The 24,216-nt window shown below is 38.2% G+C and overlaps 1 pseudogene; it reads left to right on the top strand.

Annotated features, from left to right (window-relative positions):
- The window catches only part of LOC148090484 (vascular endothelial growth factor receptor kdr-like), a 269,330-nt pseudogene that overhangs the window by 37,662 nt on the left and 207,452 nt on the right, over positions 1-24,216 (top strand).

Genomic DNA, 24,216 nt, shown 5'->3' with positions numbered 1-24,216 from the left:
CTAGTAGCAGGGAAGGTGTCCTGGCCTACCCACCACCAGACCTTTTTTTCTCTTTCACAGGCTAGCCTCTGGTGGGGCATGGAATCATTGTGTCTCTTTCTTTTGTTAAAATGAAGCACTAGGTGGGGAAGGGACTGAGCTGTCTGATTTCAAGCATCTTTTTTCTAAAATGAACCCTACTAGGCACCAGTTTACCTCTAAAGGACATGTCAGGGTATGAGAGTAGATGCATAATAGGGATTTACTTTTTCCTAAGGCCTTAGCTGCTTTAATTAGAGTAAGCAATCTCATGGTATCCAGAAATCTAACCCTTTCACTAAAAGGAGATTCAAAGACACCAACCCATAATATCCCATTTCCTTTTCTAATTGCCAACATTTTCCACAGTTCAGGTTAGCTTCTTTATTATCTCATTGTATTCTGAAAAAAAATTTAACTTACTTATGCCCTTGAAAGAGCTATTAGCTGAAGACCTTACCTCAACACTTAGAAACCATTTTCATCCTGAAGCTTGGAAACTGTGATCTGAGAAGTGGATTAAAAGGGTGCCCCTGAAGAGGATATAAGAGGGTTTTTATCACACTGTAAATAGCTCTTGAGCTGGTGTCTAGAATCAGGCCAGTTTCCTTAAGCCCACAGAAAAAGAACAGTTTTGGACTAAGAAGGAGGAAACCTAGAGTTCAGGTTGGATAATGATCCTTAACTAGTTAGGAACCTGAATGTGGATTATGCCTTGTAAAATGCAGTTAAGTTGTATAGGTGAAAGTACTATATAATCATGATCATTAGGACTGGCATTGGACTTCTAGTCTGTGTATATCCTACTTCCTGTACTGCCCTGACAAGACCCACATATGTGTTTGTATTCCCTTTCTTGTGTTTAAGTCTCATCACTGGATTTCAGTGACACTCAACAGATGGAGGAGAGAGAAGTGTGCCCCTTTTCCTAAAGTGTAGCTTCAGTAGAAGTGAACTTTAGTTAAAAGCAAGCCAACAATATATTCAAGGGAGCTTACCCAAAGGTAACAGTAACTAAAACCAACTTCATGAAGATGGAAAACGAAACTCATTCTGAGATCAAATTCAATATAATTTGCTTCAGTCCAACACATTTACCAAGTCTTCTCTGCGCCAAGCACTCCCCAAATATAGTAATAACAAGTTACCATAAAATTACCACAAAGTGAGTGGCTTAAAACTATAGTTATATATTCTCTCATAGGTCTGGAAACCAGAAGTCTGAAATCAAAGTGTTGGCAGGAACATGTTCCTGCTGAAGGCTCTATAAGAGAATCCTTCGTTGCCTCTTCCAGTGTCTGGTGGCTCCATGCATTCTGTGGCTTGATGCTTCATAACACTGGTCTCTGCCTCTGTCTTTACATGGCTTTCTCCCTTCTGTCTCTATATATGTCTTCTCTTGTTCTGTCTTTTATAAGGACACATATCATTGGACTTAAGGTCTAGACTAATCCAGGATGATCTCATCTCAAGATCCTTAAGTTAATTATATCTGCAAATGTTCCTTTTATAAGTAACATCTCACTCACAAGTCTGGGTAGATATGGCTTTTTTGGGGGGGGGTGGTCACACTTCAGCCCACTACAGGCCATTACCAGTGCCATGTACTCTGCTGAGAACTTTACTTGCATTATCTCATTTAATATCCACAATTGATGTTCTCAGGGTTCAATTCCTGACTTCCAAGTAGTATGGTATCCGTGTGTGTGTGTGTGTGTGTGTGTGTGTTGGAAGAAGACTTCATACTGTTATTAATAATTTGTTGGTTTGTCTAAATTCTCTGTTAGGTATCTGTATGTACTGGACACAGTGGGAATGCAGAGGAGAGACTACTTTCCTGAGTCAGTCTTTTCTGAGGAGCTAAACTGGTGACAAGCTGAGTCCTGATAAATAACTAGAAACACCTTAGGTGGATAATTGGGCAAAGAACACAAACAGAGGCATGAAAACATGAAGGAATAGCCAGGAATATTGGTTGAAAGTGACAGAAATCCATTCAAACCTAACACATTAGAATTGGCTTAGGTAAAATGGAAAGTGTATTCCAAAAGGAAGAGTATAGCTAAACCCCAGGGCCATGTGTTCATTAACAGCTCTTCTATTGATTACCACATACCTGCTTCTTTCACAAGGAAGATGTGGTTATTTACAGTGCATTAAGTCTTTATTGCCAGAGAAGAACCGAGAGGCATTCCCTTTCTGACCCAAAATTAAAAAATAATCACAGGGAAGAGTTTTGATTGCCCTACCTAAAATCTGATGCCCACTTCTAGACCAATCACTGTGGCTAAAGAGGAAGGATTTGTATGAAAATTGCAGCTCTCATACAAACTACATAGTTAAAGGACATGTTTATGGTGAGAGGGATGTCAGGGCTGGTTAGTAAGAAAGGGTAGAGACAAAAATAAAGGAAGGTTCTTATTCTGAGCAATTGTGTAATATGGATAATGAAGTGTCTAATATAAAGAAAATCTAATTTAGAATGGATGGGAAGAAGAAGGGCATAACAGAGATTTTGGAGGAGGAATCTAATAGCAGAGTTTTTTTAACTTGGTACTATTGACATGTGGTGTCAGATGCTTCTTTGTTGTAGGGTGGGGGCTATCCTGTGCATTGAGAGATGCTTAACAGCATCCCTGGCCTCTACCCACTAGATGCCAGTGGCAACCCCCACCCCCAAGTTGTGACAACCAAAAATGTTTCCAAACATTGCAAAATGTCCCCTGGGGATCCAAACCCCCCTCCTGCCCTTTATTAAGAACCATTGATCTATAGGATTAATTAAATGAATGAGTTGCTTTCTTGGGACTGAGGCTTTAGTTGGTAAAATGGAAAAATGATTAAAACAGAGAGTATTTATTTCAACTCTGCAATCAGATTGTGGAATATTTTAGTATGCCACTGTTACTATGAATTTCTGTGACACTGAATTTCTGCATAAGCATGCAATAAACTCAAGGTGTTTTGATTCTCCTGATTATTGGGTACTGTTACTTTCTCAGCCTTTTGTAATTTATCCCATATGTCATTTGTGTTCTTTATTTTATGCTATTGTTTTTTAATAATAAGATTCTCTGGGGACTTTAGTGTTTGGTAGTTAAGTACATTTACGCTATGGTGAAATTACTAATGATGTAAGCGCTTCTCAAAAGGACCCAACAAAGATTCTGGCGAAGTGATTTTTGAAAAATGATTTTAAATGCCTTAATTCAATAGTTATTACTTAAGAAGCTGAAAAACATGAAACTAAAAAGAAATCTGATAAACTTTCAACCGCAAGTTTTTTTGTTTGTTTGTTTTTTAAAAAAGTATCTTCATTGTTGAAAATATTACAGGTGTACCCTTATTTTCCTCTTTGATCCCTTCAACCCTGCATTCTCCCCCAGGCCTCAACCTTAGATTTTGTGTTATTAGACAAAAAATGATGACCTCATCCTGAGGTTAAAAACCTGGAGTTTGCCTGGCAGGGCTTGGCTTAGCAGTTGAGCATCAACCTAGGATCCAGGAGACCGAAGTTCGATTCCTGGTAAAGGCAGATGCCCAGGTAGGGTTTCCAGGAGGCAGCTGATCAATGACTCTATCATCATTGATGTTTCTATCTCTTTTTTCCTCCCCCTTCTTCTCTCTCTGAAATCAATAAAGATATATTTTTTAAAACCTGGAGTTTATTACGCTAAGTGAAATAAACCAGTCAGAGAAAGACAAATACCATATGATCTCACTTATACGTAGAATCTAATGAACAAAATAAACTGATGAACAAAATAGAAACAGAGGCATAGATACGTGGAACAGACTGACAGTTTTCAGAGGGGAGGCATTGGGGGGGGGGGACTGGATTAAAGAAGATGAAGGGATTAGCCAAAGAACATATATGCATAACCCATAGACACAGACAACAGTATGATTATGGCCAGAGGGAAGGGGGGCAGAGGCTGGGTGGAGGCGAGCAAGGGGGAGGAGGAAATGGGGACATCTGTAATAGTGTCAATAACAATAAATTTAAAAGTTAAAGAAAAAAATAAGAAGGCTCTGAGTAGATTTTGTTTGATAAGAATAAGAGAACTGAACTATGAGTCAAAAGGAGATAAAACCTCAGTGTTAGAAGAGACCTTGGAGTCTAATTTCCCACCTCATACAAAAATTATTTTATAGCATCCTGGACAAATAGCCATTCAGCTCTTGTTTCAATACTTTCAGTAACAGAGAAGTCACCATCTGATTGAGCTAAAATATGCATCACTGTCATTTCCACTTTTTGATCCCCATTTTACCTTCTGTTATACACAAAAGTTCCCAAGTAAGAGATCAGCAAATACAAGGAAAAGAGCCACCCCACCCCCAACCAATCATTAACTCCACCTATCACTTTCTATCTTCAAGTGTTCTCTTTTGTTAGGGTAAAAATGTCCTGTTTTTTAAACTATTTCTTATATTACAAGGCTTCCAGAACCTTCATAGTTCTTATCATCTTCCTCTGACCATGCTTCAATTTATAAAGATCCTCCTTAAAACATAGGGTCCATTCTCATACACCAGTGGATATAAATTAGTATATTATTGCTGTGATGGACTTTGGCAAAATATATTAAGTGTCTGGAAAATGTTGGCACACTTTGATCCAGAAATTATGCATCTAAGGATCTTGTCCAGTGAATAAGCAAAGATTTAAACATAAAGATATTCATTGCCACATTGTTTCAATAACAAAACAAAAATTATTATAATGTAACTATTTAACAATAAAAGAATGGTTAAATAAATAATAGAATAACCAATATAATACTGCTATTAAAATTTTTTATGAAGTTTTTAATAATGTGAGAACATGCTAATGATAAAAAGTAAAGTAGAACAAAAACAGGATAAATTGTATATATTTTGTAAGTACAGCTATGTAACAATGTATACATACATAGAAAAAGTACTGTAAATTAATATGTTTTATTCTTCCTAGTGGCTATTTCTGGGTTATAGGTCATTATTATTGTTTTTTCTTCATTTTCTCCAATATTTTTGAAAAATGTTCACAATTGGTATTACTTTTATATCAATCAAGAGAAGATTTAGTAATCCAGATCTATTCAGAAACACACTAACTGAGAGTAAGCACTCAGTCTGTGCTGTTTGCAGCTGGACCCCTAGTGTCTAGCACAGAATAGATATTATTAAATATTAAATGTTTGATTAAATGAATGAAAGCACTAGCTACAAATGGACTTCATGTGGATCACTAAGTTCCTTAAAGTCTTTTTCATATGTCCTTACCTGAGGCAGAAAGAGCCACCTACAGTGACAGAGTATTAGTAAATATCAGGGACCCTGATGAGCACATGTGGAACCTGGGAACCTGACAGCTGCGGTTCTCTCACATGTCTTAAAAAGAACACCCAAAGAATCTTAGCATAGCCTTTTTGGCTCTAAGTATCTCCAATAGAAGAGATCTAAGCCTTGATATTCAATCCAATAATAAGCAATCAGTTGAGCAAGGTGTGGCCTATGAACTTCATTTATAAAATGAGAGTAATATTAATACCTACCTCATAGGGTTGTTGTAAACATTAAACAAGCTAATACAGTGCTTGGCATATAGTAAGTGTTGGGTAAGTATTTATTATTAAAATTATTGTTTGTTGAGTATCTACTCTGAGCCCAGCACTGTGCTAATCTCTGAGAAGAAAACAAAGTTATCCAGTGCACTCAGTTCCAAGGAAGTTGGGATGGGAGAGGGGGAGGGCAAGCTACTCTTCTCTGTAGCTTCAAAGCAGATTGTTTGGTCATGATACTGATGACAGGCCAGAACTTTACATTTATGTCTTCCTATGTCCTCCTTTCCTTCCCATAGTTACACCCTGCCACATTTACCCATGTAAGCAAAAACTGGAATCCTAGGAAAGGCTTCATTGTGACCCAACTCTTACCACTTCTACAGCAGCATGCTCCAGTGCATTGCCGAAGTTAATGGGAAAACACACAGGTCATTCTATCTCCCACAGCCTCTGGGTATGTGATCTTGTATTTTTAGATTAGAAAATGAGAGCCTGCTCCTCCTGGTAATCACTTCCTATTTGTATAAACCTTACTTCAGCTACAATCTCTTCCATATTATTTAATAACTAGTGATTCTAAGCTTTTATTTTAAGAACTGGATATATCTCAGTAGAAAAAGCCCAGACTAACTTCTGCTACTTTATTCTCTTTGACTATTTTCAGTTGCCTGATCAACTGATCCATAAAATCAATGGTTTGTGAGTGTCTAAGTTTATCCATGCAAAGCTTTTGAAATGATGGTGCATATTGTGGCTAAATAATAGACGTCTTGGAAGTTAAATCACTGCTGCCCTTGTATAAAAGTAAAGATGGGCTTCTAACTCAGGGAAGACCCTTTACTCAGAGAATTCAGAAATGTAGCAAAATTAGCCACAGAAGGGCTTAATGGCTTTAGATTAGTAGGAGGAAAAGCTTCCTGATGGAGAATTTATTAAACTGGGTATATGATTTCCTAAACAGGACTGCAGAATCCTTTTTACTGAAAAACCTCAAAAACTAGAAAGATAAGCCTTGCCACCACCACCAAGCCTCTTGATAGAGTTTATATAAAATCTTGTGGTTTCTGACTCCTGGAACCTTCTGGTTTGGTTTTGAGTCTACATTTCCATCTAAGAAAGGGAATGAGAAACTTAGAATTCTAAGAAGTAGTCCATAATCCAGATTTTTGTCTCTTGCCTTCTTTGTCAGTATTATCATGACACCTGTTATATTTTTCAGAAACCAAGAGAGAAAATATCTCCATCAGATACGACTACCAGAGACTTCTAATAGGAGACACCCTTTTCCTGCAATGTGTTGTTGAGACCACATTCAATGGATGAATCAAACTGAACTGGGTATTCAATTGGCAAGATGTAAGGACAGTGTCCCTGCTCTAAATTTTCACAAATCTGCCCACATCCTCTCTTCCTGCCATTCCCACTCAGTTCCTGCTTCTGGTCAAGAACCAAGCAAAGTGCTAAGCACATCAACAAAGTTGAATAATAAGCAGCTTCCACATTTAAAGGAAGCCATTCTTGTGGGGGACTTTCATTTCATTTTGGACCATATCATGGTTCAGTAGTTACATATGTAATGTAATAGAAGTGCAGGAAAAGTGTAAGCTCTTCATAGTGATTTTCTTTTGCTTCCTGTTGAGCTGTGACAAGTTATGTACCGAAGACTGCTCAATAATCTCAACTAAAATTATTCTCTATTTTCTTTCTCACCTCACAGTCAAAGACAACAGTCAGGTGTTATGAAATTAAAAGAAAATTATACCAAGAATCCCCTGTGTACAAGAGCTATAGTAACTTGGCCATTTGGAATGCAACTATGGAAGACAAGGGTTTGTACATTTGCAGGGAAGACAACAATACTGGCCTGCAAGCCAACATCACCATTGTAATGTACTGTACATAATACTTTTATTCTTGACTTTTCCCTGAGGACTGGCCTGCCTACTTCCTTCCCATTATATATAAGGAATCGCTCAGACATATCTTCATTTTTTTCTCCAGTATTATGGTCTCTAAGGCTTACAGTCCCAATGCTCTGGTGCTTAAATCAGAAAGGCTAGCAAATGTAATGCAGTCCTTTTCTGTTCTTTCACTCTGGCATGGGGATTGTACACTGGGGATTGAGCGTTGTGATTTAACTTACATGATTTTACATTCTGTTGGCTAGTTACAGATGTATGTTTTAGGAACTTAGGGTGAAGTAGCTCATCAGTATTCTGGACCATATAAAAACTAGATTCTTGAATCTTCTATCTTCTTTGCCAGTTTTCTGTGTGATCTTGAATAACTTGCTGCACCTCCTTGAGCTTCATTTTTCTCATCTATTATCATCATCATTTTTTGCTTCATCATAATATAATGTTGGAGGGTGCTTCTAGCTTGTTTCTCTGATATCAATGTGACCAGAGATTTCCTAGCAAAAAGAATTAAGCTTAACTTGATTACCTAGTGTTCATTTTTTACAAACACACATATACATATGTACATATACACACATACATATACTAACACATGCTCACACAAACACATTAATACCCATATTCATCCTAGCACAGTTATATAAACATACCTAATATTTGCATGCATACATAAAAACCCTAAGCCAGAAATACTAATATCTATCCACACACAAATGCTTAAAAATACAAACACACACAGTCTGAGTTTATTCTGTAGTAAAAAATTTAACCACTTAAGCTCAATTCAACCTTCTACATCCTAGTTTATAAGGTAACCTACTTTAGTTCTCTCAGCTTCTGGGCTCCATATAGCCACTGACATCAGTTGGGTTGCCTTCAACTTCAAGCAAGAGGAAACCTGACTAAAAATAGCTGAAATAATAAGGACAATTATCTCATACAACAAGGAGTCCTGAGGTTTATAGTTCAAGTGCTGACTGACTTAGTAGATGATCAATGTCCTCTACAGGCCAGGTTCTTTCCCTTGTTTTACTCTAACACTATCATTATCTTCAAAATGCCCCTCATGCTTCTACAGTCCCAGACCTCATATGCCAATGATAGTGTCTTAGAGGCAGGAAAAAGTAAAAATCACACAACTTATGTATATTTTTGACTTTCAAAAATCTTTCCCAGAGGTCCCCTAGCTAAATTCTCCTTTTGTTCTATTGTTCATAAATATATTACCTGCCATGTCTAAATAATTACCAAGTAAGGAATAAGATCAACATGATTGGCCTACTTAGGTGGTTCTCAATTCATGGGCAGTACTGCCTCTTGGGGGTATTGGAAATGCATGAGGGCAATATGTCTTTGTCAGAATGGCTGGGGGATACTACTGACAATGATTGGACAGAGCAAGTATTATAAATATTCATCAATGTTCAGAACAGTATTGGACAAAAAAGAATTATCCCTTTAAAATTGGATAGGTACATGCAAAACAATCAAACTAGACCACTAAATTACATCATACACAAGAATAAACTCAAAATGGATAAAAGACTTAATTATAAGTAACAAAACCATAAAAATCCTAGAAGAAAACATAAGTAATAAAATCTCAGACATCTCTCATAGCAGTATTTTCACTGATACATTGCCTAGAGCAAGGGAAACAAAGGAAAAATAAACAAATGGGACTACATCAAACTAAAAAACTTCTACCAAGAAAAGAAAGCATCAACAAAATGAAAAGGGAGCTCACTGCATGGGAGAACATATTTGTCAATGAAACATCTAATAAAGGGTTAATTTCCAGAACATACAAAGAACTCATACAACTCAACACCAGGAAGAGAAACAATCCAATTAAAAAATGGGCAAAGGACCTGAATAGAGACACTTCTCTAAAAAGAACATGCAGATGGCCAATAGACATATGAAAAAATACTCAGTCACTAATCATTAGAGAGATGAAAATTAAAACAACAATGAAATATCACCTCACACCTGTCAGAATGGCTACCATCAATAAATCAAACAAGTGCTGGCAAGGATGTGGAGAAAAGGGCACCCTAGTACACTGCTGGTGGGAATGCAGACTGGTGCAGCCACTATAGAAAACAGTATGGAGGTTCCTCAAAAAATTAAAAATTGAACTGCTATTTGACCCAGCAATCCCACTTCTGGAAATATATCCTAAGAAACCAAAAAGACCAATCATAAAGAATGTATGCACCTCTATGTTCATAGAAGCATTATTTACAGTAACTAAGATCTGGAAACAGCCCAAGTGCTCATCAGTAGGCGTTGGTGGTATAGTGGTGAGCATAGCTGCCTTCCAAGTGCTCATCAGTAGATGAGTGTGTAAGAAAGATGTGGTATGTTTACACAGTGGAATACTATGCAACTGTAAAAAAGATCTCTTACCCTTTGAGATGACATGGATGGACTTTGAGACTACTATGTTAAGTGAAATAAGCCAGTTAGAGAAAAACAAATACTACATGATCTCACTTATATGTGGAATCTAATGAACAAAATAGGTCCAGAGGTATGGATGCATGGAACAGAATAGCAAATCTCAATGTAGGGAGGGGAGATAGGAAGAGACTAACCAAATAACATATTTGCATAACCCATGAACATAGACAATAGTATGGTGAAGGCCTGGGGTAGGGGTTAGAAAAGGGCCACAAAAAGGGAGAAAATGGGAGACATCTGTAATACTGGCAACAATAAAAAAAGAATTAAAAAATCAATAAACATATCCTTGGGTGAGGATTTAAAAAAAAGAAAAATTTAAAAAAGAATTATCCCTTTAAAAATGCTAACAATGCCTCCCTGCAGTCCACATTGGGAAACACCTACTTATGACAATCAAGATTAACCCCTCTGGGGCTGGGAAGAATGTGATTGCTAATGGGAAGGGTGAACAAAATTGGGATTCAGCTAAACCTTCTTCCTTTGATTCCATCCCTGTTCTACTTCCAGAGAAATCATTCCTCAATGTGAGCTACAAGAGAAGCCGGATTTATGAGGTGACAGCTGGACAAAGTATGCTCAAAATGGGAGTAAGGGTGGATGTTTTCCCTAGCCCCAATGTGACCTCGTAAGTAGGGCCTTTTATCCTGGGTGTTTCTGTTTCCCATAGTCTCTTAATCTCCACCCTTAAGATTTACTCCTTCAGTACATCCTTACTGAGGGTCAATCATGCAACAGACCCTGGGCTAGGTAGTGAAGACTCAGAAATATACTTTAACCCCAATCCTACTTTCAAGGCACTGACAGCCTCAGGAACTAGTGCTTTATCTCCTCCTCCACAGGTTTCTTTGCTTGTTTCACGTTCTTTTATTGATCTCTCATGTATTTGGGCAAAAAAGAATTTTCTACTCTGAAAAGAGAGGAGGAGATAAGTTTGGTGAAGGTACCAAGGCCATTGTAGAATTCCACAATCTTAGATTTGGATGGAGTCTTGAAGGTGATCTTCCCAGCATAACAGAGGTCCTTGAAGGATATGGAGTAATACAATAGAAGAAATATGGGCTTTTGAGCCAGGCGATCTATGTTCCAGTTCCAGTTCATCAAGTTACCAAGCAAGTTACTTAAAATCTCTAAGTTTCAGTTTCTTTATCTGTAAAAGCTGGGTGGTAATATTCTATGTTATAGAATTGTTCTGAGGATTAAATGATAAATTCTTGGTTTTTAAAATATCTATTGCTTATTAAAGTAGACAGTAGAGAACCATCAAAGACTCTGGAGTCAGGAGTGAGAAATTTGAAGCTAAACTTTAGGAAGATTAATGTGGCCTTATGTGTGTCAAAGGGTTTGGAATGGAGAAAGACTGGCAAAATAGCTACCAGTTTATGGGCTTATAGCAATAGTTGATGTGAGACATTGTATGGTCCTGCATAATCTGGAGACAGTGAGAATATAAGCAGAAATAGATTTGGGAAAATTGCAGAGGTAGAATGTTCAGTATTCAGTATTCAATTAAATGTATAATCAAAGCCCAAGAATTGGAAATGCTTCAGTTTTCAAGTTTGGTGGAACGTGAGACTGGTAGTACCATTAACAGTCAGGGCTTCATCAGGATAAAAAGGTCGAGTGAAAGGAGCAGGAAAGGAACACCTGGATCAGCTTATTAAGAGGTAGTCAATTAATATTTTGAAATATGGGTCTGGAGCTAATGTTGAAGCTGTCAACTAGGGAATCATCAACTGGGAGGAGTGAATAATGCACACAGGCTGAGTGTGTAGAGAGAAAAGAAACCAAAGGCAAAATCCAGGGGAACATTTATATTGGAGATTTAAGCTATTCTTATGCTATTGCTGATATTTATACAACATGCTATATATATTTAGCTCATTAGAAACTCCTAAATCTCTTATCCAAAGCCCTCTCTCTCCTTATTTCAGCTGTCTGTTGAAGTATCTTAAGTGCTTGCTCTGTAGGAAACACATAATTAAGGGGGAAGGAAATGGAAGAAAAGTCAGTGAAGAAGAGAAACAATGATTAGAACAGTGTCCCAGAGACTAAAGAGGAAGACCTGATCCATGAAGTCAAAATTCCCGAATATCTGAGGGTTATGAATGCTGAGAGATGGCCACTGGCTTTGATTATTAGGGCATTGCTGGTAAACTTGGAGAATATGTTTTTGAAAGTAAGAGAAGAAAATCTGAGTCTCAAGTGTTAAAGAATGGATAGAAAGTGAGGAAGTGGATGGATGGGTGAGGCCACATTCCAAAAGTTATGAATATTAAGGGAAAAGGAAGAGACAGATTTAATTAATTGATTAATTATTTTATTTTATTATTATTGTTTTTGTTTAAAATATTACGGATGTCCCTTTTTCTCCCCAATGACCCATTCCACACTGACCTTTCCCCTCCCCAGTCCCTCTCCCCACCATTGTCCATGTCCTTGGGTTGAGAATATATGCATATAAATTCTTTGGTTACTCTCTCACCCTCCACCCACCCGCCCTTCTCCATCCCTCTGACATTCATCAATATGATCTATGCTTCCATGTCATTAAGTCTACTCTGTTCATCTGTTTATTAAGTTCTTTAGATTTCACATATAAGCGAGATCATGTGATGTTTTTCTTTCTCTGCCTGGCTTATTTCACTTAGCATAATTTTCTACAGGTCCATCCATACTGTCCCAAAGGGTAAGAGATTCTTTTTTACAGCTGTGTAGTATTCCATGGTGTATATGTCCCAAAACATGTTTATCCACTCATCTACTGATGGGTACTTGAGCTGTTTCTAGATCTTAGCTATTGTAAACTGTGCTGCTATGAACATAACACAGGGGTGCATATATTCTTTCTGATTAGTGCTTCAGGATTCTTAGGATTCATTCCTATGAGTGGAAACACTGGGCCAAAAGGCAGCTCCATTTTTAATTTTTTGAGGAACCTACATACTGTTTTCCATAGTGGTTGCACCAATCTGCATTCCCACCAGCAGTGTACTAGGTTTCCCCTTTCTCCACATCCTCACCAGCAGGAGTCCTTTGTTGATTTGTTGATGGCAGCCATTCTGACAGGTGTGAAGTGATACCTCATTGTGGTTTTAATTTGCATCTCCTTGATGATTAGTAACATTGAGCATTTTCTCGTGTGTCTCTTGGCCATCTGTATGTCCTCTTTGGAGAAGTGTCTATTCAGGTCCGTGGCCCATTTCTTAATTGGGTTGTTTGCCTACATCCTGCTGAGTAGAATGAGTTCTTTGTACACTTTAGAAATTGGCCCCTTATCAGATACATCCTTGGCAAATGTTTTCCCAGACCATGGGGATCTTTTGTATTTTGAGGCTGTTTTCTTTTGCTGTTCAGAAGCTTTTTAATTTGATGTAGTCCCATATGTTTATTTTGTCTTTTGTTTCTCTCTCCTTAAGAAATGCATCAGTGAAAAGTCCACTACGTGGGATGTCTGTGACTTTACTGCCTATGTTTTCTTCCAGGATTTTTATGGTTTCGTGACTTACATTTAAGTCTTTTATCCATTTTGAGTTTATTTTTGTGTATGGTGAAAGTTGGTGGTCTAGTTTCATTCCTTTGCATGTATCTGTCCAATTTTCCAAGCAACACTTATTGAAGAGACTGTCTTTACTCTATTGGATACTCTTGCCTCCTTTGTTAAATATTAACTGACCATAATGGCGTGGGTCTATTTCTGGGGTCTCTGTTCTGTTCCATTGATCTATATGCCTGTTGTTGTACCAATACCAGGCCGTTTTGATTACAATGGCTTTGTAATATAGTTTGAAGTCTGGTAATGTGATCCCTCCCACTTTGTTCTTTTTTCTGAAGATGGCTGCAGCCATTCAAGGTCTCTTTTGGTTCCATATAAATTTTCGAAATGTTTGTTCTAGGTCTGTGAAATATGCTGTTGGCATTTTAATAGGAATTGCATTGAAATTAATAAACTGCTTTGGGTAGTATGGACATTTTAATGATATTAATTCTTCCAATCCATGAGCATGGTATCTTCTTCCACTTGTTTAAATCTTCCTCTATTTCGTTTTTCAGTGTCACATAGTTTTCTGAGTACAGATCTTTTACATCCTCAGATAAGTTCATTCCTAGGTATCTTATATTTTTAGTTGCAATGGTAAATGGTATTTTTTTTAGTTTCTCTCTCTGAAAGTTCATTGTTGGTGTATAAGAATGCCATTGATTTCCGGATGTTGATTTTGTATCCAGCTACTTGCCAAATTCTTTTTTCAAATCTAATAGTAGTTTGATGGCGCCTTTAGGGTTTTCTATGTACAATATTATATCATCTGCAAATAATAACAGCTTTACTTCCTCCTTTCCACTTTGGATACCTTTTATGTTTTCTTCCTGTCTGATGGCAATGGCGAGGACTTCCAGTATATGTTGAATAAGAGTGGTGAAAGTGGACATCCCTGTCTTGTTCCTTTTTTTAATGGAAATGGTTTTAGTTTTTGCCCATTGAGTATGATGTTGGCTGTAGGTCTGTCATATGTGGCCTTTATTATGTTGAGGTATGATCCTCCTATTCCCACTTTGCTGAAAGTTTTTATCAGAAATGGGTGCTGGATTTTGCTGAATGCTTTTTCTGCATCTATTGATATGATCATATGATTTTTGTCCTTCATTTTGTTTATGTGATGTATCACATTTATTGATTTGCACATATTGTACCAGCCTTGAATCCCTGGAATAAATCCCGTTTGATCATGATGTATGATCTTTTTAATGTATTGCTGGATCCGGTTTGCTAGTATTTTAGTGAGGATTTTAGCATCTATGTTCATTGGGGATATTAGCCTGTTATTTTCTTTCTTTGTAGTATTTTTATCTGGTTTTGGGATTAGAATGATGCTGGCCTCATAAAAAGAGTTTGGGAATTTTCCCTCCTCTTGAATTTTCTTAAATAGTTTGAACAGAATAGGTGTTAATTCTTCTTTGAATGTTTGGTAAAACTTGCTTGTAAATCCATCTGGACCAGGACTTTTGCTTGCTGGGAATTTTTTGATAACTGCTTCAATTTCATCAGTTGTTATCAGCCTATTCAGGTTTTCTGCCTCTTCTTGATTCAGCTTTGGAAGGTTGTATGCTTCTAGGAATTTGTTCATTTCCCCCATGTTGTCCAATTTGTTGGCATAGAGTTGCTCATAGTATTTTCTGACAATCCTTTGTATTTCTGTTGGGTCAGTTGTTATATCGCCTCTTTTATTTCTGATTTTATTTATTTTGGCCCTCTCTCTTTGTTTCTTAATGAATCTGGCTAAAGGTGCATCAATCTTATTTATCTTTTAAAAGAACCAGCTCTTGGTTTCATTGATTTTTTGTATTTTTTTTTTTTTTTTTTAGTCTCTATGTCATTAATTTCTGCTCTGATCTTTATTATTTCCTTCTTTCTACTTCCTCAGGGCTTTTCTTACTGTTCTTGTTCTAGTTTTTTTTTTAGTTATTGTGTCAGATGGTCCATTAGATGTTTTTCTTGTTTTTTGAGATGGGCCTGTAATACTATGAATTTTCTTCTCAGGGCTGTTTTCATTGTGTCCCATAAATTTTGGGTTGTGTCTGTTCATTTTTCTTACTTTCCATGAAGTGTTTGATTTCTTTCTTGATATCATTGGTAACCCATTATTGTTTAATATCTTGCTATTTAGTCTCCATGTGTTTGAATATTTTTCAGTTTTTTTATAGTGGTTGATTTTTAGTTTCACAGCATTGTGATCTGAGAAGATGTTTGATATGATTTCAGTCTTCTTATATTTGTAGAGACTTGCCTTGTGCCCTAACATGTGGTCTATTTCTGAGAATGTTCCATGTGCACTTGAGAAGAATGTGTATTCTGCTGCTTTGGGGTGAAATGTTCTGTAAATGTCAATTTAATCCATTAGGTCTAGTAAGTCATTTAAGGTCTGTGTTTTCCTTTTGATTTTTTTGTTTTGATGATCTGTCCAATGCTGACAGTGGGGTGTTAAAGTCCCTCACTATGATTGTGTTGCTCTCAATCTAACCCTTAAAGTCCCCCAAGAAATTTTTATACATTTAGGTGCACCTATATTGAGTACATAAATGTTTATAAGGGTTATTTCTTCCAGTTGATTGATCCCTTTAGTATTATGTAGTGAGCATCTTTGTCTCTTGTTATGGTCTTTATTTTGAAGTCTGTTTTGTCAGAAATACTTATTGCTACTCCAGCTTTCTTGTCCTTTCCATTTGCATGGAATATTTTACTCCATCCCTTCACTTTTGGCCTGTGTGAGTTTTTTGCTCTCAGGTGGGTCTCTTGTAGACAGCATATATTTGGGTCCTGTTTTCTTATCCACTCAGCTACCCTATGTCTTTTGATTGGACCATTTATCCCACTTACATTTAAGGTTACTATTGATATCAGCTTATTTAATGCCATTTTCCCCCTTTATGCTGATGTACCTTTCTCTCATTATTCCTTCTTTTTCTTAGAGCAGTCCTTTTAACATTTCTTCCAGTGCTGGTTTGGTGGTACTGAACTCCTTTAGTTTTTTTTGTTGTTTTTATTTTGTCTTTTTTTTTTTTGTCTGGGAAGCTCTTTATTTCACCTTCAATTTAAAATGATAGCCTTGCTGGATAAAGCAGTCTTGGTTGCATGTTCTTGCTTTTCATTAATTTGAGAACTTCATGCCACTCAATTCTGGCCTGAAGAGTTTCTGTTGAGAACACACATGGAAAAAAAAGCTTAAAAAAAAGAAAGAGAGAAAGAAAAGTAATGCTTAGAGAGAGAGATGTATATTGTTGTTAATAGTGGTGAAAATTTAGAAAATAATAATAAACTAAAATGTAAAAATTAGAGAAGCTGCTGGGAGATAACAGAAGCAGAGAAAAGATTCTGAAAGAAGTGCCAGGAAAAAATTAAGGGAGAGAATAAGAGTAAGATAATAGTTGAAAACCAGAAAACAAAAATACAATAAAGAGAATAAGAGAAACTAACAATCGAACAAAAAGACAGGAATACAGAAGGGAGAATAACAAAAGAATGAAAGGAAAGTAGAAAAAGAAAAAAAAAAAAGACAAGTTATGCCAATGGATTGAGAGGAGAGAGATATAGCCCAGGCAGGGAGGGATTCTTGTCAGAGATTTCGTGGAAACTATAGAGGAAAGCAGTGAACTTGGTTGTAATGATAAAGTCCCAGTCATTAAGCAGGGCTATCAAGAAAGTCTTGAGAGTAGAAGCAAGGATAAAACAAAACAAAGCAAATAAACAAAACAAAACTAAAATCAAGCTAAGCAACACAAAATTCTTTTATTAAAAAAATTTAGTTAAAAATGGTTTTTAATTTTTTTTAATTATTATAAAATTTAAAACAGAAATAAAACAAAAAAAATCTCCCCCCTTTCTCTTCTTCCTAAGGAAAAAAGAGAAAAAACAAAGATGCACACACACAAACATAAAAACAGAAGGACAAAAAGATATTCAATCAGGGTAGTTTCTTCTGGGTCACTTGGCTGTCTGAGGCTCACTGTTTTTTATGCTGATATCAGTTCTCCTGGGATGTACTTATGTATCACAAAATGTGAGGAGCCATCTAGGTTTGTCTCTGGTGTCCTTAGGTAGATGGTTGATCTAAGGCTCTTTGTGGACCACCTACTCTTGTCAACTATTTTGCAACATTGTAATTGCCTGGTCTTGCTCCAGAGTCTTCTGTAGAGTCTTTAGAGTGCAGGATGGCTAGTGTAGCTCAGGGCGTCACTCCCCTTACTTAGAGGTTTTGCTGCCAGGCACTCACTGTGCGAGAGTTAGTCTCTGCTCCACAGCCAGCTCCTCAGTTCCTACCTTGTCCTCTGATTCTAGTTCCCCATGCACTGGCCTACTGCAGCTTCAGATTGATTTCAGCCTGTTGCCTTTTCTGTATGGGCCATTTCAGCAGCCTTGCTTCAGTGCATTTGATTAAAAAAACATTCTTGTGAGCCCTTTGTCTGCCCAGCCCCCAGCAGGGGTTTTCAGCATTTACTCCAGTTCCCACACAACAATCCCTGAGAGTCTTGTTCCAGTAATGTCCTCTTCTGAGTTGCTCTCCCTTCCTCCTCAGGACTGTGCCCTACAGGGGTGTCTGGGGAAGCAGTAAGCCAGACCAGCCCCTTTCCCTTTGGGGGGGGGTGCTCCCAGGCTTCAGGAGAGGCAGGTGGGCTCTGCCCCTCCCTTCCCAACTCTGATTGGCTGGTTCCACCAGGCCCGCCCCTCAAACAGTCTAATGTGCAGACAACAATCCCAGCCTCCGCTGTTCTGTCCACCCAGTGCACGCAGGGAAGATGGGAACCAGTTCAGCAATCAGACTCAAAAACAAGCAAAGAAAGACACAGGCCAAGAGTCTACCCTGCAGGGTCCAGCCACCCTCGTTCTAAGGTCCCTCAGCAGGAGGGGACCCAAAGTCAGCTCCACACAGCTCTCCTCACCACTGATCTCAGCAAAGCTGGGACAGCTTCACAGGCCAGCACGGTACCCCTCGGGACTGATCACCAATCCCAGCCTCTCGACACCAGGAGCTCAGGGTGGGAAGGCTCCTCCCTTCCTTCCCCTTCCCACCTGTGCCACACAGATTCAGTGCTTTCTGGGGCTGGACACAATGCCTTACAGGGAAGCAGAGGGTCCCTGTTTGCGGCTGCTCAGCACAGTCTTCTGGTTCCTCACTACTCAGGTGTCACACACTTTGGGAAAGCCTTTCCTATGGTTGGCACCCCAAGCATTAGATACTGGTCACAGCCGCCATTAGAGGCTGTTTCCTAGGAAGAAGCCGTCCCCTCCTCACAGACTTACCACTTCCCTGGGTCCCTCTGCCCTGTGCGCAGGGCACTACTTCCCCTCTTGTCCACTCCGGGTGTGAGATCCCCGCTTTTGGATGCCTGTCTGCACTCCTGAGGGGAGGGAGCTTTGCAACCTCCAAGCCTCCAGGATCAGAGCCCAGCACAGGCCTCAGGGGGGACTGCTCTCTCCTATGCCCCCCTCTCTTACCAGACTCTGTGATGTGACTCCAGTGTTCCCTACTCGCATTATGTCCACTTAGGTAAGTTTTTTTGGTTTTTCCAAGCTGGCTATGTAGGATTTTAGAAGTAAATCGAGTCCATGGCTGAGAGCAGGGGCATTCTGCTGATTCTCACAGTGCTGCCATCTTCCTTTCTTCCAGATTTAATTTTTAATACCAGTATGGCTGTGCAAAGGTGCTCCAGCCTGGAAATTTTATGATGAGGATTCTATTGTTTTACCTCTTCTTGCTGATCATGATGAAGCATAACCCAAATGCCCCTGGTGTAAAAATCTGAATGTCCTAGAAGGTGGCACTGTACTAACTATTCCTTCTCCATGCCTAGCAGGTTCAAGGATGGAAAACCACTCCCAGTAAACAATGCCTTTCATCTTGATCCTCTTATGTACAAACTCACAGTTCTGGAAGTGAATGTGAAGCATCCTGGGAACTACACTTTTGCTTTGAGCAGCAGCAAACGTGAACTCTACAAATATCTCATGGTCTTGACAAAAACTGATTGTCAATGGTGAGTTGTTGAGATCTGGAGTCCATGAAACAATTCCAGATTCCTGTCTCTATTGTGTTAGAAAAAAATTCAAAGCAGGAATACAATACGGACTACCTCAGCTATAAAGGGACAGGGGTTTTTAAGGTGCTTTTGGTCACAAGGTGTTTGCTGATTAGCCCTCTATGCTGACAGAATTTTAAGAGCTCTGGTGAATTCATTTTCTGTCATTTTCTGTTACCAAAGACCCTTAAAATTGGTCTATTCTTATTGAGAAAATGTAATTTTAGGTGGCGAGAGCCCCAACTCCATCTTGATAACTGTTTCTGTACATGAAATGCACTGGAAATAGAGGATTACATTGTCTTCAATGGCTTATCCTAGATCAACCCCGGCTGATTTCCCTTGAAAAGAGAACAAAATGATAAAATCAGTCATTCTGAGCACAGCCACCACTGTTTGCCTGATAATGTCCTTCAATTTTATATAGTGGCTTGAAAGCCAATGTGACTTAGCTAGTTTATCTCTTCCCCCAAACCATTTCTCTGTTTTAGTCTCTCTGTCTCTGTATTGTCTTTCAGCAGAAAACCTTCCTGCTATTATGAGTAGCCTAGTTTACCTTTCACCTAAATATTGGGTTTCTGGTATGGAGAAGTGAAGTCCATGAGAAATAAGAACCATTCTTAGATAGAATGGTCCTTTGTATTTTTAGTCTTATTTAATCACATAGCAGAATGAAAAGAAGCCAGATAGGTCCTTATGTGGCTCTAGGACTATGCCTCCCCATCTTTTCTTTCTCACCACCTAAGCTTTTCAAAGGAGCAGAGGTTGAAAGAGGGAGGGAAGTTTGCTAGATTCTTATTCAGCATCTATGTTTTATACAGACCATAGGCTATCTGTTATTTGTCCATCCTTGCCTATTATGAATGCTTCCTAGATTTCTCTGGGCCTTTGAATATCAAAAATAGTAGGCTAATTTGAAAAACTAAAAATAGCTACTACCACTATCCTCATCACTACCATAATTGCCATGGTTAGATAATTTCCAGTCTGGACACTGGGGTAAGCACTTGTTGCCTTTTTGCCACCTCTGATAGTCTCTCAATTAAGGCTTATCACTTGTCTCTTTTGCGGTCAAGTGGGTACATAATGAAGGAAAGTTTAGCCTTAGAACCTATCTCAAACCCAGATTCTCTGACTCAAGCTCTTACTGGCCATGTGCAATTCATTTAGCCCTTATGATCCTGTTTAATCATCTTTAAAATAAATATCATGATACCTGCCTCACAAAGCTGCCATAAAAATTACATGAGGTGCCCAGCCAGTGCAGCTCAGGGGTTGAGCATCAACCTATGATCTAAGACATCGCAGTTTGATTCCCAGTCAGGGCACATGTCTGCGTTGTGGACTCAGTTCCCAGGATAGGGCACGTAGGAGGCAGCTGATCAATGACTCTCTCATTGATGTTTCTATCTCTGTCTCTCTCCCTCTCCCTTTCTCTCTCTGAAATCAATGAAGACATATTTTCTAAAAAATCACGAGGTGAATAAAGTCTCATACTTTGCTATCTCATTTGCCTTATCTTTTATCAGAGTCTTTTGCCAAAATTGTTGAACATTACTACTTAAGCAGCATGTCTTAGGCACCCTATTTCCCAAGAAATAGTTTCTATATCAAGTAAAGTGTCAGGACACAGACTGTTATCTATTCCAACTAGTCAAATAAATGTCAAAGCCAAAACAAAGAGCAAAATTCCACATCCCTACCCACCACTATCACTTTCTTTATATTTCCTCTGTGTTAAACATACTCCTTGGCTCAGAATTTCACCAGTAACATATCTGAAGAGGAAGGAAAGATGGCAACAAAAACCTGATAACATATTCCATCTGTCCTAGGAGGTCTTTGGTAAAAAGCTGTGTAGTTTGTGCTTTCTCAAGATCATGTTGCCTGCTTTTTAAATGCTTGTTTTTTCTCTCTTATGCTTCCAACTACTGCTTTAGTGATACCACTTTGTTAGATAAACTCAACTCAGAGTTTTTCAGGATAAAAAATATATATATATATCTGCCCATGGCAGATAAGGAACTAAGTAAGGTAAGGGGTTAGCCATCAGCTGTCATCTCTTTCCCCATGTCCTTACAAAATGGCCTGATGAAGCTTTTTCTCCTCTTATTGCAGCACACACTTGCCTCTCATAGTCCATTTATGTCCAAATAAATGGTTGATCTGCAGGGGGTGGGAGTGGGAGATGGGGGTATAAGCCCGCAGTCTCTGCGTTGGCTCCCTACACTATCCCCTGACAACTTGAAAAGAAATATGGGCACTGCTTTTTGATTCTAAAAGAATCAGATAATGAGTCTCATTTAAGCGCCCACACAGACAGGGACGCATAGCCCTGCATTAGGGCTATGAGATACACGATTAAGGAATAGCTGTGGTTTCTCCTTTTAACCTGCACATACTCTAGTAGAATAAATAGAAAAGCAGCCTAGCAACACAGCCTACCAGAAGTAGCCCACCATTCCAAAAGGGAAAAAAATAACTCCAAATAAAAATCTAGGAAATAGGAGTCAAGAGGAAACAACCCACTTAGGGTAGCCCAGCTAGTTCAAAGTATAGGATCATCTAGTCCCACCCCATTATTCTCTTCATTTTAAAGTTGAGGAGGGGGGCAAACTAAGGTTTAGAGTGAGAAAGTGACTTATCCAAGGTATCGTATGGTATGTTAGAAAGCAGCCAGGACTTGAATGTAAATTTTCCATGGTAGTAAAGTTACAGGCTTAGCTGTTTTAGAGACTCAAAATAACACTGACTATACAACATGTTGATCATTTTACAGTGTATACAAATATCAAATTACTATGTTGTACATCTGAAACTTGTGTAATGTTGTATGTCAATTATATCTCAATAAAAATTAACAATATTAATATAACAAAGTAAATATAATTTCTTAAATATGTTTAAATATATGAAGATCCATAAAATTTAAAAAAACAACAATGACTTGAACAAGATAATACATAAACACCCTGGTCAGTGATCCAGGATGTTGTTTGTTATGCAATTCATATGATCTGAGATAGCTCTCTACCACCAAGTGGGGAAAGAGAACTCATGCTCCACCATTTAAGGGCATGACAGAAAATTTGCACACATACCAGAACTTGGTCACATGGCCACCCTAGCTGCTAAGGAAGATAGGAAACATAATTTTTAAATAAACAACCACATTCTGTTTTAAAATCTATTATTATGGATGAAAGGGAAAAGAAATAAGGGAAAAACAAGAGGTGTCTGCCATATATACTGTTGCACAAGTATAGTTCAGAGACAAAGCCCTGAACTTTGCCTTTATGTGTTTGTCCTTTGCTGTGATTCTTTTGATTAAAACTTATATCAACCTCAGACCTGGGCAGGACTGTGTTCATATTCTTAACTTCACTGTTTCATGTCATGGTAACAAAGAATAGGTGGTACTATATTTGATTAGATATGCTCATTAGTGTGACCCTAAAGACCTGCAGTCTTTGGGAACAGAGTTAGCACGGCTGGAGGGCCCTGGTGTTATCCTCAGTAGCTGCAACCTCCACTGCTAACTGGCCCCACACCCATATTTGAGGGAGATGAAATGATTGCAAGTTTAACAGCTCAATCCAAAAGTATTATGGTAACCATGAGACCATAGATTGCCCCATGGTTTCTAAGCTTCCTCTGCATAATAGCTCTTAGTATTTTGGGAGGTATGACTGGGATATGTGGCCTTGCTGAAGGGAAAAGTAGAGGGGGAGAGAAAAGGAGGGACAGGATTCACTCCACTCCCAGTTAGGAAACTATGGAAATTCCTGTTGAGGGGTCTATAAAGATGCTCCCCCCACATCCTTAACATCTGCTTTTGCTCTACCCAGCCACTTAGGCTCCTCTGGGAAAACTTCTTAACACAATATCCAGAACATTTTTAGATTGGCTCATTTTACATGAACTTAACCATAGTCCACCAGCCTCACCAGAGGGCATATCACTCTTCACAAGATCTCCATCAATAGCCAGGACAATGTAGAACCAATATCCAATTACAGTATTAATTGAAATGTGGCAGGATGGGAAAAAGCATCCCAAGAGACATAGTAGCCTTCATCCAAATCAAAGTGTTTGAAATTCTACCTCTCACTGTCACAATTTCTGTGTCTGTAGAATAAGTGTGATAACAGTATATAACCTTAGGCACTTTTCTCTCTAGGGTATTTCTATACTAAAAAAAAATAAGCTCTACCTATCTTGTGTGACTCTGAAAGGCAGAAACTAAAAATAGAAGGGAGTCAGTTTCTGGCTAAATATAAGGAAGAATTGTATCTTTGAAGTGATAAAAAAAATTTAAACTATATTACAAAGCTATAGTAATCAAAACAGTATAATACTGGTATGAATAAAGACACATAAATCAGTGGAAGAGAATGCAGAGCCCATAAATAAACCCACACATATATGGTCAATTAATTTATGACAATGGAGGCAAGAATAAACAATGGGGAAAGAACTGTCTCTTCAATAAATGGTGCTGGGAAAACTGGATAGCTACATGCTAAAGACAGAAACTGGACCACTTATCTTACATCATATTAAAAAATTAACTCAAAATGGATTAAAAACTTGAATGTAAGACCTGAAACCATAAAACTCCTAGAAGACAACATAGGAGATAAGCTCCTTGACATAAATCTTGGCAATGATTTTTTTGGACCTGACTCCAA

This window comes from Miniopterus natalensis, chromosome X, assembly GCF_054644295.1.
Source record: "Miniopterus natalensis isolate mMinNat1 chromosome X, mMinNat1.hap1, whole genome shotgun sequence".
Taxonomy (NCBI): Eukaryota; Metazoa; Chordata; class Mammalia; order Chiroptera; family Miniopteridae; genus Miniopterus; species Miniopterus natalensis.
This window is presented reverse-complemented; position numbering and strand designations above follow the sequence as displayed.